The 19,439-nt window shown below is 42.4% G+C and overlaps 1 protein-coding gene across 1 annotated transcript in view; it reads right to left on the minus strand.

Moving 5' to 3' along the window:
* The window catches only part of grin3ba (glutamate receptor, ionotropic, N-methyl-D-aspartate 3Ba), a 70,968-nt gene that overhangs the window by 38,434 nt on the left and 13,095 nt on the right, over positions 1 to 19,439 (minus strand). The gene's annotated exons all lie outside the window — the stretch shown is intronic.

A 19,439-nucleotide genomic window follows, 5' to 3' on the forward strand; every position in this document is an offset into this window, starting at 1 on the left:
ATCTGCACATACTGTATATTCATGCAGGTACATACTGAATGTGTAGATGAACTTGTGGAATACACACACTCACGCCTGTGTGTCTGACTATCAGATATCCAAAGCCAACTGAAACCCACACTTGCACACATTCATTCACATGGATATATCCCACCCGGGAGTACAAAGTAAACAGACTGACCCTCTGCTGAAAGTCCTTGAGTCTCTTAAGAGCGAAAGAAAAAGATATTTGACTTAAGTCCACCGAGACATGGATGAATTAATGCAGCGTATGTACTTATCCTCCTGGGAGAGGCTAGGTGCGTTTGAGGGAACAAACAAAGATAGAAGTCTTCGTTTGAACTCAATGGGGTGCCAGAAAGGTAGGGTTGCTGGATGGGTGGGGTGGTTACATGGCAGCGGGTGGCACAGAGAAATGGAGATGGCAAAGAAGTGCCTACTACAGGTGTTACCATTATTCAGCATGTCACCATTGGGAATGAAACTTACATCATCAATATTTCGTTGAAGGACTCAGAGCCCAAAATGTGACGATGGAAGATCAAAACCTTGAGGCAGCTGGAGGAAATAGTACATAAATCTAAAACTGCTCTCATTTTTTAGTTGCTCTGGGTAAGAGCCACCCATCCCTTTAATAATAATGTATAGCTAAATGTATGCTGGGATATGTTATGAGGCTGCAGTACTGACAAAAAGGTGGCAAAAAATATACAAAAATGGGTCATATGGCAGTGTGAATCTTGTAAAAAAGCAGTAAATTCTGCTCCTAATGAATGTAGTGTGTTAGAAAACCAGAGAAAGATTCTTCTTAAATAGATCATTGTCAAATTAATTGTAATTATGATCATCTGCAGCACATCCCACAGCTGTGTCAGCTGTTCTGTACCAGCATTGTTATATTATTTCTCTTGCACTAACAATTATGGCTAACTCGATTGAGATTTGGAGGGATTCTCTTTCAATTTTTATTTACATTTGAAGTGTATAGCCGGGGCTCTTATCCAGAGTTACTCACAAATAAGCACAACAGTAGAATTACTCCTTGAGCTGGGACATAAGAATAATAATAAGAGCTACTGTAAGCAGAGGAATATACAAGTTGTATTTGGATTTGCTGTTGTTGGTGGAGAAAGCTAATTCAAGTCGATGGAGGAGGAAGATGTGGGATGTGTGATGTGATTGTGAGGATATGAGCCTTTTTTTGAGTTCCAGCCCATAAGATGGGGAAGCACTCTGCTGTTTTGAAAAAAAAAAAGAAAGTGTGGGCAATCAAATGTGACAAGCGCCAAATTGGACCCAATAAATCTTTTTTAAAACAGCACATCAGGAGAGTTATTACCTATTACAACGGCAGTCACTTTTTTCTGCATTTGAATGTTTCGGCACAATTAATTCTCATGATATATGAGAGCAATAACACCCAAAAGAGCATTCTTAGCTGTGGTTATAGGTAAAACATGATGTACAGCACTGTCTAAAAAAGTTTAGTTGTAAGTACTTTGTATTCATTATAACCAGAAAAAAGCACCAAATAAGCAAGATCACCAAAAGGTTTCTGAATAAAAACACACCTACAATCTTATTATTGGAAACATTTGGTATAGTTAATTGTGGGTGTGTTTTAACCAAGGGATTAGCAGGCTGAAACAGTCTTTAAACAAGCAGACACAACCTGTAAACCCAACATTGACATGTTATCACCTTGTAAAGCTGATATGGCAAAGGTGTTAACAAACAGATGCCTGCATATCCAGCAGTTACAGCACAGCATTAGCATTCATTTGGAGTCCAATATTCACTTGGACTTGCATTAATTCCCTTTTAGCTCTGTTTTCAGTATGCTACATGCTCCACTATGCTCACCAGCTTGTCACTATCTTTGTGTGTGTGCAGTTTGTTGCTGGCCAGATAGTATAGAGTGAGTTTATCACAGCTTAACAGCTGCCTGCAGCGGCCAGAAATTATGTTGATGAGGGCACATCAAACACAGTGCAGCTGCAGGATGTAAAAACCAAAACAATAAGCTGAAAGAGGCAAAAACGCTCTGTAGAGTTGAGTGGAATTGCGGAGTGGGAGGATATTTATCTGTCGAATTCACCACTACAAGCAACTCTTTTCATATGCTGGAAGTCATGCGATCCATTGTTAATATGAAAATACTGATTATAGCCACTTTAATTACACTTTGACAAAACCCTACAGCCTACATGTAGCCCCTTAAAGCATTTAAATGTATCAAGAACAATAAAATCCCTGCCAGTCAACACTCAGCTTAATCCAGTAAGTCTTAAAAACAAGCTGGCAGCATCAATGTTTATCCCTGTGACATGGCAGATATAATGTATGCATGTGACTAATATAAGTCTTTATACATGTTGGCATAGTTGTGTTTGAATGCTTATGATAGATCTTGCGCTGAGGCTGTCTCCACAAATTTGTGTTGGTTTTTGACTTCCTGTGTTTTTGCTTTGGGTCGGGCCCAACTTTGTTGCTGCAGTTATCAGGCATTTGAATTTAAAATGTCTTTTTTTTTTACTGAACCTGAGGGAACCTGAATACAGTTTTGATCTGTAGAGGAATGCAGGCAGTATTTCTTTATGATGTCACAGTCTAGACAAGATAAAAGGTGGCTTTACTGTCTATAACCTGCAAAGTTAGTAGAATACCAGCAGTGTCTCCTGAAAGCATTGTGAGGCAATTCTGTTTGGGAATATTTGTCACTGTGCAGGGACCAGGTACACACAAACAGACTTGATCCTGTCAGCCATGGTGCTGTCTAAGTCCAGCTCTGATGCTCAGGTCGGTCCAGACTCAGGATGATCGGGTGTCTTTCAGGTTTAGTTAGGAATGTAATGGATGTTTTCACTAAGGAGGTACATGTTTTCGACTTGTAAGGACCTCGAGAGTGTGTGTGTGTGTGTGTGTGTGTGTGTGTGTATTCTGGTGTGTATGCTCTTATCTTTTTTCTATTCCCAGGTAAAAGCTCCATCTGCCAAGCTCTGAGGTTAGAAAAGACTCTGAACTAAGGATGCAAGATAAGCACAGCTAGAAGGAATGTCAGCATTATTACAGTATAAAATCTAAAATCCATACCTCTTCTCACACATCTGCAAATTAGAGGCCCTGAACTGAACCTATGCTTCTACCAAACAAATCAAGAGTAGTGTTTGATGCGCTTGTCCCAACATTTTCAGGTCTTCAAATAAACTGGATGTACACAAGTGCATACCCTGAAACCTACACACACACACACACACACACACACACACACACACACACACACACACACACACACACACACACACACACACACACACACACACACATACACACATACAAGCAGGTTCACATGCAGTACAAACAAACAAGCACACAGGCACCCGTGCAAGGACACAGATACAGTACAAACACACCAAGGAGCGAATACTCAAGCATAAACCCAGAGGGATCTTTGGGCAATGTGGAGTAAGCAAACTGACATGAGTGCGTTGAATCAGAACAGGAGAGAGCAGCTCCCACTTACTATGCTCATTCCTTATTTAGGCCTCTATAAGAAAAGCATCAACACTTGGAACGTGTGAAACCGAATGCATAATGCCAAAAAGAAGAAAATATTTGCCTGTATGAAAAAACAAACAGACAACTGTAAGAAAAGAAACAGCCGCACCTGCAGTTTCAGAGCTTATTAAAAGCAAGTTGGAGGTGGTGTGTGTGTGTGTGTGTGTGTGTCTGTGTGTGTCTGTGTGTGTCTGTGTGTGTCTGTGTGTGTGTGTGTTTCACGGTTTGGGTGGTTGAGGAAGGCTAAAGAGGCCTTAGATGTGAGGCTGAAGCTCCGAAAAAGCGGATATCTTCTCCTCTTCCTTCCCACACAGCTTCAGGCTGGGGATCTCTTTAACTCGCTGCAGCTTGACTTATTTAGAAAGCCCACTGTGGCCCCGGATGAGCTTAACAGCCAGTATGACTATTGAGTTAACAGTTTTCCGCCATGAATGATTTGCATCGAGCAAAGCGCCACTGAAGCGAGTTGGTCGGAGTTGTCCTCACTGTTGCACCCAGCAGGGTGGACCCATGCCTGAGCCTCTGAATGACTGCTTAGCTTCTTCCTATGCCCAGAAACAAAGCTCATGGTCAGGGCAGCACTCCAAACAACAACACTTCACTGAACACATTAATATTTCACCAGCGCTGTCACCAGGTGAGTTGGTTGTATGTATGTAAGGAGGATGGAGGGAGATATAGGAAGACAGACAGTGAGCCAGAGAGTTGTGTGGATGTGAATATATGTTTGAGATGAAAGATGGAAGGGAAATTGATAGGTGGTTTAATATCCGTATTTGCGAAAGAAGGTAAAAAGGTGAATGTGTGTGTTGTGGAAGAAATCAGAGATAGTAGTGTGCTTGTGTCTCAAGGAAGACAGAGAAAGATTTTCTCAGCAGGGAGCACGTCTTATATTTCAAAGACCTGAGATGAAAACTGAGCATATTGTAACCTATATGTCAGATGAAAATGTCACAGCAGATGTGAGCTTGCATGCACGCGTGAACTAATCTGAATTCAACCTAAGCGATTTGAATTAACCTGCAGTGCAGAGCCTGGTTTCCTGTGAGAAGAGCAAAACAAAAGCAGCTAGCATTATACGCATACATTAGCTCATACATAATGAATAAAGAAACTGTTGAATGTCTGTAATTTTTCCTGACTTTTTTTCCCTCGCAGTACAAATAAACAGCAGTGATTGAATAAGGCCAGGCAGATTTGTTTGCATAGTTAATGAAGCAAAGCTGAGCAGCACTGTTTAGTTGACCAGACGGTGGCTAACGGAGCGGTTTTCTGGGCTGTTGTGTAATTGTATGCAAATAGCATTGTTTAATTTTCTCCTAATTTCCTTACGTCTCCTGGCGCTAAGTGTAATATGGGTGACTTTAATCTTACTCAGCCATGCTGCCAGGGACTGGAGCTAAGCTCGGTAGGGAGAAAGAAGCTGCAGCACAGACACACGCGCATATGCACACACACCAAACCACAATACACATATACAGGCGAGGGCAGCGAATTACATTTATGCGCTTACACATGCATGAAAGTATGGCGCACACTCGCACACGCACGCAAAGCACAACTATGAGGCAATCAGCCACTTAACACTGCAAATGACTATGGTTATCTAAGCATAACAGCCTGTTGGCTCAGAGAAACAGAGTGATAAGCAGTAAGATACACACTATTAGGCGCCACCACAGGACTGGCCACAGATTGAAAGAGGGGCTAAATCTTGTTTCACAGTTAACAGTTGATGGAGATGGTGCCATGTCTCTCTGATTGTCACCGCTAAATTACATATGCAAATACCTTAACTCGATCCAATTCTGCATCTCCATCTCCCATACAGCTATCGAGCGGAAAAGTATGCTGGAGATTGTGGCCCATGGGGGAGAAGAAATGAAACAGCAGGCGAAAAGTGTAAAGCAGACTTTGAATTAGGTTTGATTAGAGCGAATGGTTACTCGTCGCTTAGGCTGCTCGTAGCTGTGACAATTTGGCAAAGTGCTGGTGGTATGATTTTGTTGAGTCCGTTAAACATAAGGACCTTGTTAGTTTCCTTAGTGGTGTGGTGGCTTGGGGAGGGGGGGTGGGGGGGTTGTACAGTAGCATCATAAAAATGCCATTGTAGTGGGTGGGTAAAGCTATAAACGTCTTGATGGGCCATGTCTCCTCTTTTCCTCCAGGCTTCGAGTTTATAGCGATCATTCCGAATTGAGGAAAAGCATGAGAGAAAATGGGATTTTGCTCATTTTGTACATCAGTATCAAACCAACCATATCGAGGTGGACACGTTTGTGTAGATGTGTGAGTACAAACTTGCCCACGTATTCAAAGTATTTGAGTCTGTCCATGACTGTGTAAATGTGAACGTCTGTGATTTACAAACCATTTGATGGAATATTGTTCTCAGCATGGCTCCAAATTAATTTCAATGATCAAGTCGGCGAGCGCATTAGCATTTTTCCCCCTCGGACTAAGAACTGAAAGAACCAAATGACTGCTGCTTCTACACACACTCACACACATATATTACGACACACAAACACACAGACAGAATGATTACATACTCAAACCAGCGCTTTGGGCTTTGTACATTAGCCATGAAGAAGTTTTTTTTGCTACTTGTCTGCAAGTCGCACAGTTTAATCAAATGGTGATCCAGAGGGAATAACTAAAATGCAAGTGCATATCAAAGTATGCAAATGCTTCCCTGCTAGTTTGTAAATGTTAAGTAAATGAAGTAATCCAGTGCACTGTATTCACTTTCATTATCAGATGACTTCTGATTTAATGAGCCTCCACGGGCCTGCGAACGTCCTGATGTCATCAATAATAATCAGATAAAGGACACAGCGGGGGGGATTGAATCTGCTGTTCTGGACTGGTTAGTCAGGTCTCTAGTCAGCCAATGTTAGTGCTGAGTGCACCGCTAGCATTGGTGAAGGCTGTCATCTCAGCACGCTGCATCGGCGCCTCTTTTGTCAGGAGCTTCTTTGATCCCCTCAGTTGCAGAGATACAAGCCCACAGCTGAAATATGCTGAATGGATTCGTGTATCATCCTCCCCCCTACAAACAGCCTCTGGCCCCCTTGCTATTTATGATCATAATAGCTGCCGTTATTTATTAAAAAGAGCGATTGTTGTCCTTGCTCTATAGACAATGTTGTTTTCTCTGCCGGAGAGAATAATATTTGTCCTCTTGGTGCGGCCCTGTGTGTGATATGAGGCGGCATAGTGAATGTGATGGTGATTGATTCCTGTGTTGAACAGTGGAGAGAGGTACAGAGGAAGGCTAATCTGAGTTATGATTGCCACTGTAATCGCATTTTCTTTCCTGACTCATCCATCCGTCCCACAGTAGCACATACATGCTGTATTCTGATTATGCTGCACATCTGTCAATGATGAAGACCGTGCGATGGAGGGATAAAGTGCGCCCGCTCCTTCGTGAACACCTTCCGCTGGTTTTCCATCACTACGATTTTCTAGATCATAACTCTCTCTCTCCCTGCCTGCAAACCATTTTTATCTTCCTCTCTCGCTCACTTGCTAACCTGCTGGAGGTGGCGTCAAGCATTTTCAGTAATCATGCCATCATGTTGGGGGTAAAATAAGCTGTTTTAGGTGTTCCGGGCTGGCACAGAGACTGTCAGGGTAGAAAATAGCCTCTCGCTCGGTTGCAATTCCACCAGCAGGCAGCTGGACCAATGAGATGGCAACATTATTTAGTAACCAGGAGAATGATACCAACAGTTCCCCAAGTACAAATGCAAAGTGGCGTGATGTCATTAACAGTCCGCCCACGGGGAACATAGGCGCAAACAGCAAAAACGTCAGGGGGGACACATTTATTCATGACACCCCACTGGTGAAAGCACATCATGCCAGTAATGAGGTGCCTCGAGCTTAGGGGCACTGGGTGCATGTCTGAATGTGGTTGATATTTCTTAGTTTTAGGGTATGCTAGCAATTTTCTGTTTGGTCACCAACACTCAGAAAAACAAACAACTTCCTAATGGAAATAATCTCTGTGCTCTGGTCGTCTGGAGAACTGAAACTCAGACCACACTTCCCAGAAGTAAAATATTATACCTAGAGACATTTAGAGGGGCAGTGTGTTTGTGCAAGAGTGTGTGTGGAGTCAAGGATGTGTATGTGTATGTGTATGTGTATGTGTGTGTTCCAGGATGGATGAGCTTGCGGTGAGTAAATGACCTGCCTTGATTCAGCCTATCAGCTGAGCTCTCCACCCAGACTCCCTGATATCCCCTTTCATCCATCTCTATAAGAGAGAGATGACGAAGAGATGGAGCGGCAGGGCGAGAGAGACAGAGGAGAAGAGCATGCACAGAAGGGAGTGAACGATTTCAAGTGCAAGAGCGAGCATAAAGAGGCTAATTAGAGAAGAGGGAAAAATTTGGGAGCAAGAGCGACAGAGACAGTGTAAGTGAACAAAAAGACTATTAGTCTCTAATCTGAATCTGGGGTAATATGTATGACAAACGCCAGAAGTGCCTCTCTAATGTGACTGTGAGTTCCAGTCGATTAAGATGCCATTTGGGGTGAATTGATTTGGGACACAGATGAGCATGTTGTTTGGCCTCAGCCTACTTTTGATGCTACATGATCACATATGTATTGCTGAGAAGTAACCACTGCGGATACAGAATATGTATAAATAAAGAGTCTAATTCCAAAATGGAGTATCAATCATTTGGAAAAAACAAAAACAATGCTACACTTACTATGAAAATGATTTCAGGTATCAACGTGAGGCACATTTCAGGTGAGTGTTATTATAAACATGAATCATCTGAATACCATTGCTCGGAAAATTGTTGTGTTTACCATTTTGCAGGAAATGAAATGCGGCAGTAAAATGCCCTTGCAGTGCGCTGTCACTGTTCCAAACCAATCCGCTGTCCTAAGTACCCCACCCACCCTTAGGGGAATGGCTCTGAGATTTCTGATTTGTTCTCAGCGTCAACTTTAGTTTTTGGTTAAAGGCACAAGAAAATAGCTCTCAGAGAAGGTAATTTAAAAAGACACCAGCTCTGTATTAGAAAACTGGGGACAAGGACATTGTCAGATAGAAAACTATGCAAGCAGTATGACTGCACTGAAACTAGGATACTATAGAAAGAAACTTCTGTTTATTACAACTTGGGTCTGGATGTAGTTTTCATCTTTTTGTAGTTTTGATCATTGTACATATCAAAGTTATTGCTGAGAGCTGGGAACATGGCGACACTTCGACAAAGTTCAACTGGGGCAAGAAACGAGCAGTAAGACAGTCAGACAGGTTGTAAACACAGGTTAACCCAGATTATCTCAAACACTGTATTTTGAGGTAAAAAACTGAAAGTGAGTGCCCTCAAAGTGTCAGGAAAAATCCTTCATTGCACAAGAAAACTGCATGACTGCACAGCAACTGCAACAACGGTATGTCAAAGCTGCAGGAGGAAATCGGTCTGTAAAGTGATGGAAGTTCACAAAGAGTAGTGAAAGTAATCATTTCAACATTTACCTTTGGCTCTAATGAAAGTTTGACTATTCTGACTCGCTCTTGCCCTATTGAACTACACTTTACACTAACTTGGGGAATACAATGTTATTAATAGCAAAAGCAATCATGACCAAAACCACAAAAATAGGACACACGTTGTTTTAAACTAGACCTTTCCTTAAAGATTAGGCTCTCCTTTACTGACTTCCTTGTGTAGACACATGGGCAAACATAAGGCACCTGCCCACATAAATTTTGTGCATCTGGGCATGTCATTAGCTCAGTCTGCCAATAAACTGTGAATAAACTGGGCTAATGTTCTTCTAATGATTAACTTTCAGGACAGGTTTACTTGCAGTGGCTGTTGCAGTGCTAATTCAAGATAAATGAAGAACGCTTCCTACAGTAGCTGCCATTGTAATATCTATATTTAAGCCTGTGTTTATCATGGAATGGTTTGTTGAGCATGCATGTTTTTATTTATGGCAATGCACTATAGTTCACATTTTATACATTTGCACACACATTTGTCATATTCAGAGAATTATACAGCACAAGCATATCCTCCTCTAACCTTGACCACTTTGTAGCTCTACAGGAGTAAGAACCTTGTTCAAGGACAGTACAGTGGTCATTTATACATTTATATGCTACATTATGATGCATCCATCATACTATGTCCTTTTTTATCAGAACCTAAACTACAAAACATAAATAGCAACTCTACAGTCGTCAAATGCAAATGTGAAACTGTAGGAAATGGCTCTCAAGAGGAAAATGTTCTGTTCCCTTCCTTGGATAATAATAAAATGTCCGTTTTTTTTTTTTACAGGTTGCTTGATCATTCATCCAGAGTTCACTCACAGCTTATGTAGATCTCAGGGTCAGACCACTGTAGAGTAAGGTTTACCTGCAGTAGATGCAGAATGCTATTGTGAAGCTTCTGATATATTATACTTTCTGTTGCTGTAATAAAAAAAAGTTGGTCCAATGCCCAAGTGGTTACAGATACGATCAGATAACCCAAGTATAGGAAGTAACTTTTCAACTTCATGCATCCCCAGCTTTATGTGCAGTATAAGACTTCCTTTTGAGAGCAAAGCAGTGATCCTTACCTTCTCATCCAGTTTTTAAAGGTAGACCAGATTTTTGCACCATATAAATGCATAAGTGGTGAATGTAACTGATGGCATTTAACAAGATAATAAGCTGTCGCTTTGCCCACTTAAGGAACCCATTAAACAAACAAAGATTTTTCATGGCTAAAGTGGTATACTTAACATGCTCTAGGGGAAAGATACAGATTTTAAAAAATGCATGTAATATTACAAGATCTTTGCACTTAACATAGCCCCTGAGCCCTTTTTTCATTGTAAATGTGCCATTAGTCATTGTGGTGACTCATCCTGCATAGATCTCTAATTGTTTGCAGTAACTTCTCCCTTCAGATGTAACCTTTAAGCAGCCTTAAAAAGGCACATGCACGGGATCATTTACAAGACAAAAAACACACTATTGTTTCATCATGACATCAGAATCAAACACACATACAAACACAGATTGGTGAAAGCACGTACAAAGTTTTTACCGGTTATTTACATTCAACCTTGTTTATTGGCCCATTGGTAATCATTGTATATATCAGGGTCAATTAACCCACTGGGGAGCATCTGAGAGGAAAATAGCTGTGGGACTGTTTTGATTCCAGCCTTTCTTCCACTCTGTGCACTGCATATGTATGCATCCTGTTTCCTTTAGTCTCCAGGTACAGAGCATATAAAAAAGATTAGGTCATACCAAGAAAAACGATCAGTCAGCATCAGTAGTTTCAGCATATTGTTAAATTCAAGGGACAAGGATCTCTAGTAGTTTATCCTTTGGGAGCAAAAGAGGAATATGTTAGAGCCACAAAGCCTGCAGTGGGGTAGAGGTCACGGTGGTTTGTGCTTAACCTGACCAAATCTTAGCCATAGTTGTGTAAAACCATATAACAGTTTTGTTTTTGTAGCAGTGACTTGTATTGGTTTGGAAAGACATTGACAAATGATGTCCTCCTGCCAATGAGGGCATCAGATCAGAAAATGCTTATACAGTATCGTTCCAGAGGGCAATCACAAACAACACATTGTCGTTTAATTTGCTGGAAATGGTTGGCACAGACTACAACAGCCAGCTTTAATGCGTTTTGCTCTCAGTCCCAGAATTTTTGACACAAATGAAACATCAAATTGAAGCACAGTTATACACATGGTTCCTTACATGATTGGTAAAATTTCAAGAAGTGCCGAAAGGCAATACAATAGTGTAAGTTTTGTTGATTTTACAGAAGAAATTCCTTCAAATAATCACAAACTTTGTGACTGCAACCTGGAGCCTTTGAAGCCACTTGGGGAATATGTGATAGATATTTTAGCCCATAATCATCTTTTATGATTGGATTTTGTAAAGGGAGAGTCAAATTGAATTTATAATTTCTCTTAAGTGAGACATTGTTTTGGAAAGCTGAGTTGGATGCAGAGCAGAGAAACATTGAAGAGAATTTTCTAGCAATATCCATTCGATTCTATATCTACGGGACTTTAAGACCCCCCATTTATGTATAAATGTAATCACTATGCCATCACTGGGCATGTTTCCTCTTCTCTTTAGGCTAAAGGAAAATGAACTCACTAATCTGGATCTCTGTTACCTCAGTTTCAGTATTAATTGCTGCATCAAATAAATGGGGCAAATCTCTGCACTAGGTCCTAATCACTTATCTGCCAATAAGGCTTCCAGCCAGGGGGTATAATTGGAGCAGTTGTGGAAAATAACTTGGTGTTATCATCAACATAGGCGCAAGGGTGGCCCACTTAGAGCTCAGCAACTACAGTATTGTCAGTTCAGATCAAAATAAAGGGATTAGATGGCAATTTCTCTGAATCTCTGAATGTTGAGTTTATGTGTGTGTACATGTGTATAATAGTGTGAGCTGTGGGTGAAACAAGTTGCCCGGGTGTTGTTGCATGTATGTGACAAAACGCAGGTCTTTGATGTTTCTATAAGTGTATGAAAGAGGTATCAAAAACCCTGTCTGGAAGAATGTGTTGCTCTTGTGGTGCGCATACTAAAAGGCATATCCAGAAACAAAGTCAGCCAGTGATAAGGCCCAGACTCGCCTCTGAGCCAGAAACCTCGTCTCTCTCTCTTGACAAAACTCAGCGATAACTGCAGCTCTGCTCGTCAAAAGCTTGAATAGGAGCAAAAGAAAAGGGAAAAAGAGAAGGCAATAATCTTTCTTTAAATGCCAGCTCAGAGTTTAACACTCTACAAAGTCACCTCCAATTTAGATTCATAAAGAAGATTGCATGAGTCAGATCTTCCTAAGTACTGGGTCTTTTAGGAGCCAAACTTAATTTCCTTAGTTGGCAAACACCTCTGCGATGTGTGATCTTTCAATTAAAGGGAGCAGCTGTGAGTGTGTATGATTTGTGTGCGTGTGTGGGTGTGGTGTGCGTAGGTCAGCGAAGTTACTGTGGTCTACAGTGGCATCTGACCCCATTATGTTCTAACTGAATGGAGAGCAATATTCACTGATCTGTGGATGTCCTCCCTCGCTCTGCTCCTGCATTTTTCACCCTCAATTAATATGAAGAGCTGCATCCCAAGCCCTGATTGATGTTGATTGAAACATGTAAAGGGCATCAAAGAGCAATGAGAGGTGGCTTGTCAGCCCACACACACACGCAGACACACACACACAGAGTACGCAGAAGGCCATGCAAATAGTCTTCTCTGTGTGTATACTTTTATGTGCATGGCCGAGTGTACGTCCCCTCGCACTCAGTATGCCTCAGAACGAGCACATAACTTAGGAAATATCACAGATAATTGTGTCGAGATTAACGATCTCATTTTGATTAATGCTTAATGTTTAATTAACTCAACTTTAGGTCTCCGGCTTGACGGAGGTTCCCCTGCATAGCAAATAGGCTTCTAGCTCAGTGTCAGGTAAACTGTGGACCCAAGTCTGCGTGCTGTTGAGGAAGTGGGACAGATACATTTTATATTAATCTCCTGGGATGGTATTTGTGGGCTGCCAGAAGCAATGAATAATTAATATTACCCAAGCAAACAGAAGAATAACAAAATAATAAAGAACAAATACAGTAGCACGATGCGCGAATGAATCTACTGCAAGTATGTGCCACATGTGCATACTTTGTGTTAAAAACATACACTGTGTCTCTGCTACCCATGTTCTGCAAGCACTTCAGCTGCTGTGTCTAATATGGAGCATATGCATAAAAGTGTGCGGACGTCTTGAGTGTGCATCCACATGCCAAAGCGGGGGAGATTATGCCAACCCTGTGTATAGTATGCATGAGCATGTGTGAGTGCATATTATGTTGGCGATTATACGCTCCTCTTTCTATCTAAGACATTTCTTTGAAGCTTAGGTTGCGGTAAAAGACAAAGTAACCGTGAAATTGACACCCAATCTCAATGGCCGGACCACATCCACGTCCAAATGAACCACTTAAACAGGTCCGGGTACAGAATGTGAGCCTTTCTAGTAATAATTCATCACAGAACACATTTTTTTCCCCTCCTGCCTCTCAGCCCCCCCTCCCACTGCTTTCTTCTCCCTGGCTGGCATATCTGCGCCAGTCTGAGAACGTGATTTCACGCAAAAGTGAAATCTTCCTCATGTCTGATGTGTGCATCTCTCAGTCAATCCCCATCCACCTTTCCTTCCTCTTCCTTCAACCTCCCCACCCCACTACCCCACCTGACATTTGTAGGGAGGCTGCTCAAAGAGAAATGTGTGCATGTGTGTGTATGTATGTGTGTGTGTGTGTGTGTGTGTGTGTGTGTGTGAGAGAGAGAGAGAGAGAGAGAGAGAGAGAGAGAGAGAGAGAGAGAGAGAGAGAGAGAGAGAGAGAGAGAGAGAGAGAGAGAGAGAGAGAGAGAGAGAGAGAGAAGAGAGAGAGAGAGAGAGAGAGAGAGAGAGAGAGAGAGAGGAGAGAGAGAGAGAGAGAGAGAGGAGAGAGAGAGAGAGAGAGAGAGAGAGAGAGAGAGAGAGAGAGAGAGAGAGAGAGAGAGAGAGAGAGAGAGAGAGAGAGAGAGAGAGAGAGAGAGAGAGAGAGAGAGAGAGAGAGAGGTGGGTAAGAAATCAATGTCTGTGGCAGGTGTGTCCTCGTGTTTGAGACAGACCGAGAGCAAGAGAGAGGTAGCATAGACGGAAGAGGGAGGGAGTGTCATTGGCAGGTGCGCATGTGTCTCAAAGGTAAATGGGAGCTCTGAAGGGTAGTGTAGCATTTGGGAGTACGTTTAATATCAGATTAAGCATCTGACAGATGAGGTAGAGAAAGTGAGAGAGAGAGAGAGTTTTTATGTGTGTGTGTGTGTGTGTGTGTAAAAACTACACCCTAAATAGAGATAGAGAGAAAATGAATTTTTGAAAGATAGCCAAGAGATAAAATGACATTTACGGATCAGAACTTCACACGTCTTTCATACTTGAACATCAGGCAGTCTGTCCTTTCCTTGGGACCGATCTGTCACCTCAGCTGGGCCCCTGAGCTTGGAAAAAAACACGCAGATGGAAAAAATGTGCTGTCAAAAAAACAAAAATGGGTTCTATAGAGTACCAGCTATTTTTCTATGTAGACAGAAGAGTTTTCAGCTGTAAGGGAATGTTAACTGAGCTTTGTCCCGTTTTCCCTCCTCCTTTCACATTTACATTTTGGCTCTTTCACACCAGTCTTCTTCCATCCTCCACCTCTTTCCTTAAAAATCGCCTTACATAGTGCTCTCCCCACATTTTCCCCTGTAGCAACCGCCCAATCCAAACCTGCTTCTCTGACCTCAAGGCTACAACACCCACTTCTTTATGGAAGCATGACCAAAGGGATCCACCTAGGAGTTTTATGGTAGGAGTGGTATGGGATCCTTTCAGAGAGTGTGAAATGTTTTGAATGAAAAATGAGAACTCAGGAATCAGCACCTCTGATTTATTTTCTGTTTGGACACAAAACATGGAGCTATGGGAGAACTAAAGGGAACATAATCCACCATTTTCTGCTTGAGAGGTGACCAACTTGCCTGTCACACGTAAACGCTATGGATGACACTACACTAGAGAACGGAGAATTGACAGAGGAAGCAAGGGCTTAACGGCTGCACCCACAGAAACCCTTCTACTAGCTGAACTGCACCATCTTAGATACATTTCAAGATGTATTCATGTTAGCAGTTTAATGTCAGCATACTACTGTGATTCAAACAAGTCCTCAGAAGCATATAGCTCTCTGGTTTGAAGTATAGCATCAGCCCATTACATCTTTGCTCATCTTTACTGGCCAAATACATTTCTTCAGAGCTCAGGGGTCTGGGTTTGGATTTGGATTTTACGTTGGTGGCTTACATGATTTTGGAAAAATATCTTAGTCTTAAAATCTCTTAAATTGTTAAAGTTACTGTAACTGAAGTTGAAATTATTGTGCCTCACAGTAACAAGGTCCTGGGTTTCATCTTTAGCTGTCCCAGGTCATTTCTTTGATGAGTTTGCATGTTCATGTGGGTTTCTGCTGGGTGCTCCAGTTACCTCCCACCATCAAAGACATGCATGTTAGGGTTAACGCTTCCAGTAAATCTCTTTCTTCATCTTTCATTATAGGAACCACTGGGGGAAAACTCATTGAGATATGCCCCCACCTTGAGTCTTGACCCCCTGATTCTTAGATGCTACAGCCATGTCATGACTCCAATCGAACCCCTTTTAATCCCTGAACCCTGTCATCCCACCATACACCATACACAACCTCGTCACACCTCTGGCTCCTGTTCACCTTCCCCACCCTTGGCGATCAACCCTCTTCATCCCTCTCCTCTGCCCCAATCATACCACTGCAATTGACTGCCAAACATAATAAACAATTCCTTTAAATACCACACAACTGGCATGGCCTTTGTTAATGAATATTTGTCTAACAAGTGTGTCCCCTCTCAGGCAGTTTGCCCACTTTTTTTGTTGTAATTTGTCGACTTTTTTGAACATATCCTTCGCAACAAATGATGGATTCTGTGTCCCTAACACAGTCTATTAAGAAATATATAAATGGGAAATGTGCTGAGTTTGTATTCATCAGAAACTACAGGCACACAGAATGAATGACCCAGACCATCAATCAACTGATCAATTTGTCAGTTTATCATCAGTCAGTCATCAACCATAGGCTTATTTACAGCTTCCTCCTCCGAAGTAGTTTTAAAAAATGACAGTGTGCGAGAGAGAGAGAGAGAGAAAGAGAGAGAGAGGGGAGTTTTTGATTCATGCCAAAACACAACTGCAGATAACAATATCATTCATCAATCCCGCAATCATGATAGAGAATTTCTGCCTAAGTGAACGTCTGGCGGTCGGATTTTACAGGCCAGTGACAAGGTGGCAATCGACTAAAAATAACCCTGCAGCAGGGTCTCATAAATGGGAAGGGAGGAACAGTAAAGGGGAACAAAAAGCAAAACACACACACACACAGCCAAGTGGTGATTTCATTTCCCTACCTGTCATAGCGCGGCTAAATAACTCTGGTCAGGGTATTACAAGCTCTGGGCTCGATGGCTCTGAACAGCAATCCCATGCAGGTGGGAAATGAGCAGGAGGAAAAGGGAGGGAAGGAAAGCGATAAGAGGGAGAGAGAAAGTGGAGGAGTGGAGGAGATGGATGACCCAAGAAGTACAGATGGAGGGGGAGAGAATGGTAAATGGGGTGGGAGCGGAGGGGGGGCATAGGAAAATGGAGAGAGAAGGAGAAACAGAGAGCGGAGAAGAAAAGTCTTAATAAGAAAAAAGAACGATGGAAATGGGACATGGGATCGTAATGGCTGAAGAAGCAGGATGCAGTCCCGCTGTGTGCTTTTTTGGATGAGTACACATACAGATACATTCACACCCAAAACACACAGCGTACACACAGAGTGTATCCCGGTGAGGTAGACTCTGACAGATGGAATTACACACTCCTGTAACTCCGTAACTGTCCTGGAACACACACAAAGGCGACAGTTGACTTTCTGGAGCGAAAGTTCTCTGGGCAAGGTTACTTTCTTAGCAAGTTCACACTCTCTGTCTCACCTTCACACCCTCACACACACACACTCTGACTCACACACATACACAGAGAGATGAAAAGGGAGAGAGAGACAGAAACAGAGAGAAATAGAAATATTATTTAAGTGATTCCAATCTGTACCATATTGCACAGTGTGTGACAAACTGCAGTGGCCGCTTGCCAAGGGAGGAATTGAGTGTGTGTGCCAGAGAGAGAGAAAGAGAGACCGAGAGAGAGGTGGAGGTAGTAGATGAAAGGTGTGGGAAGGGATATGGGAGAGAGAGCGAGAGAGAAACTGAGATACACAGTGAGACACAACAATTGAGAAAAAAATAAAAAGAAGGAATCTGATATTTGTGCCAAAGCAGAGCAGTGACAGGGCGCAGTTTGCTAATAAATGACAGCATTAGACTGACAGTTATTAAAATGTGTGCACAGTGGATAGAGAGGCAGGCACAGGTATTATACTTAAACGTATCATAGCCTTCCAGCCAGGATAAGAGTGCATGATCTGAGTATATTTTGGCTTCAAGGACACTTGATTGAAGTCATAAAAATGAAAGATGACTTGTTGGAACGGAGTCACTGCGGAATCTCTCCCTTCAACCTCTCATCCCTCCCTCCTCACTCTAATTTTTCCCCTTCTCTTTTTCCCTCTCCCTCTCTCCTCTGCGGACTCTTATCCTGCCAAAACAGTGCCTTCGTCCCAAACACTCAGAGGTAGAGGCAGGGATAATTGAAAAAGTTCTCACACTGGGAGTTAAGCAAGTCCGATAAGGGGAGAAGTTGGAGGGAACGAAAATGTTTACAGCACAACAAACGAGTGTGTGTTCGGTCAGCAGGGGGGAGAGGGAGGGAATTTCTGTCCCGAGTGAAAGAGAGAGAGAAAGAGAAAAAACAGAGTAAGCAATAAATGGAGAGTCTGTGTGTGGTAATGGGGCAGGGGAGGAAGAGAAAGAGAGTGAAAGCTTTATCTTATCTACTTTAGCCATCGCTACTGTCCACTGGCTCAGAGTATAATACCCACTTATGCAAATACATCCACATCTCTGCTCCCCTGATACTGTGGAAGCCCTAACAACATTTTAACAAAGTGTGTGTTTTGTGTTGGTTTCTGTGTAAATGTTTATGTGCCCAGCACAGTGCACCTCCTGGGTCAGTGTGTGGATGTTGTTTGTGCAGGAAAGTGCTGTGCCAAGAAAGACACCACCACCACCATCCCACTGATCATCCCTCCAGTCATCCATCCACGCCCTGCTCGCCTTCATCCCTAATTCCTTTTCCCTGCCTCTGTGTCTCCCTCCCTGCTGACATCCCTCTCCCTGCTCCTTTCCTTCCATATCTTTCTTTTCTCTATCCCTTCAGCCTCCATTCCTCCCCTACCAACTGCCCTGCCCACTTCTCCCCCTCCTCTCCCCTTCCCTCCTTCTGTCACTGCCTTTGTCTTTTCACGGCCACCTCAAATGGCTTTAGATCAATCAAAGGCACTCAACGGACTTTGTTAGTGAGCCACTGTTGTGGGAGAATGAAGCTATGCACCCAGGGGTCTACTGCCCTCATAATTAAATAGCTGGAGGACCGAATGCTTCCTTCCCTAGGACCTCCTGCACTCTTCGCTGACAATCTACCTCCAAGCGATTTGTGCCGCTGCAAAACTAATCACTTAGGCTTGTGCAATCTCAGGCATGCTATAGAGAGAAAACCAGCTGTATTATTAGGTTTTGGAAAATATCCACTGTTAATAAATGCTCTTGGAAAAGCAGCTGATGCTGATTTGAAAGCGTGGTTAACCCACTGGACTGCAGAAGAGAGGCAGGTACTGTGGTATGCTGATGAAATCAACAGTCGATGGGACGGACAGCTTCGTGTCCGGGGTCTGTCAATCACAAACTGATTTACGTAAAGCAGGAAAAGAAGTTGTATGCACAGGGATCAATATCTCATCCTTTAAGTGCCAGCAAGGAACTACAACTGACCAGCACTCCTCATACTGTGTACTGTAAGACATACAGTGTATTAAAACACTAACATGTTTAAGAATGTGATTAAAACTGAATCCAGTACTGTTTTTGGTTATTAAATGTGAATGCTTTGAAATCCCCAATGAAATACAAAGTTTAGCTTTCAGCAATTCTAACATATCTAGAAATAATAAGCTCTTCTTAATATTTTATGTCGATAGCGAGTAAAATTAATATGTGAAAGATGCCAGTCATAGTGACAAATCCCTCAGCTCTGCTTTTAGAATTTTTAGCTTATTGTTATTATTGTTTTGGTAGATTTCACCGCCAT

Source organism: Scomber scombrus, chromosome 19, assembly GCF_963691925.1.
Source record: "Scomber scombrus chromosome 19, fScoSco1.1, whole genome shotgun sequence".
In the NCBI taxonomy this organism is placed as follows: domain Eukaryota; kingdom Metazoa; phylum Chordata; class Actinopteri; order Scombriformes; family Scombridae; genus Scomber; species Scomber scombrus.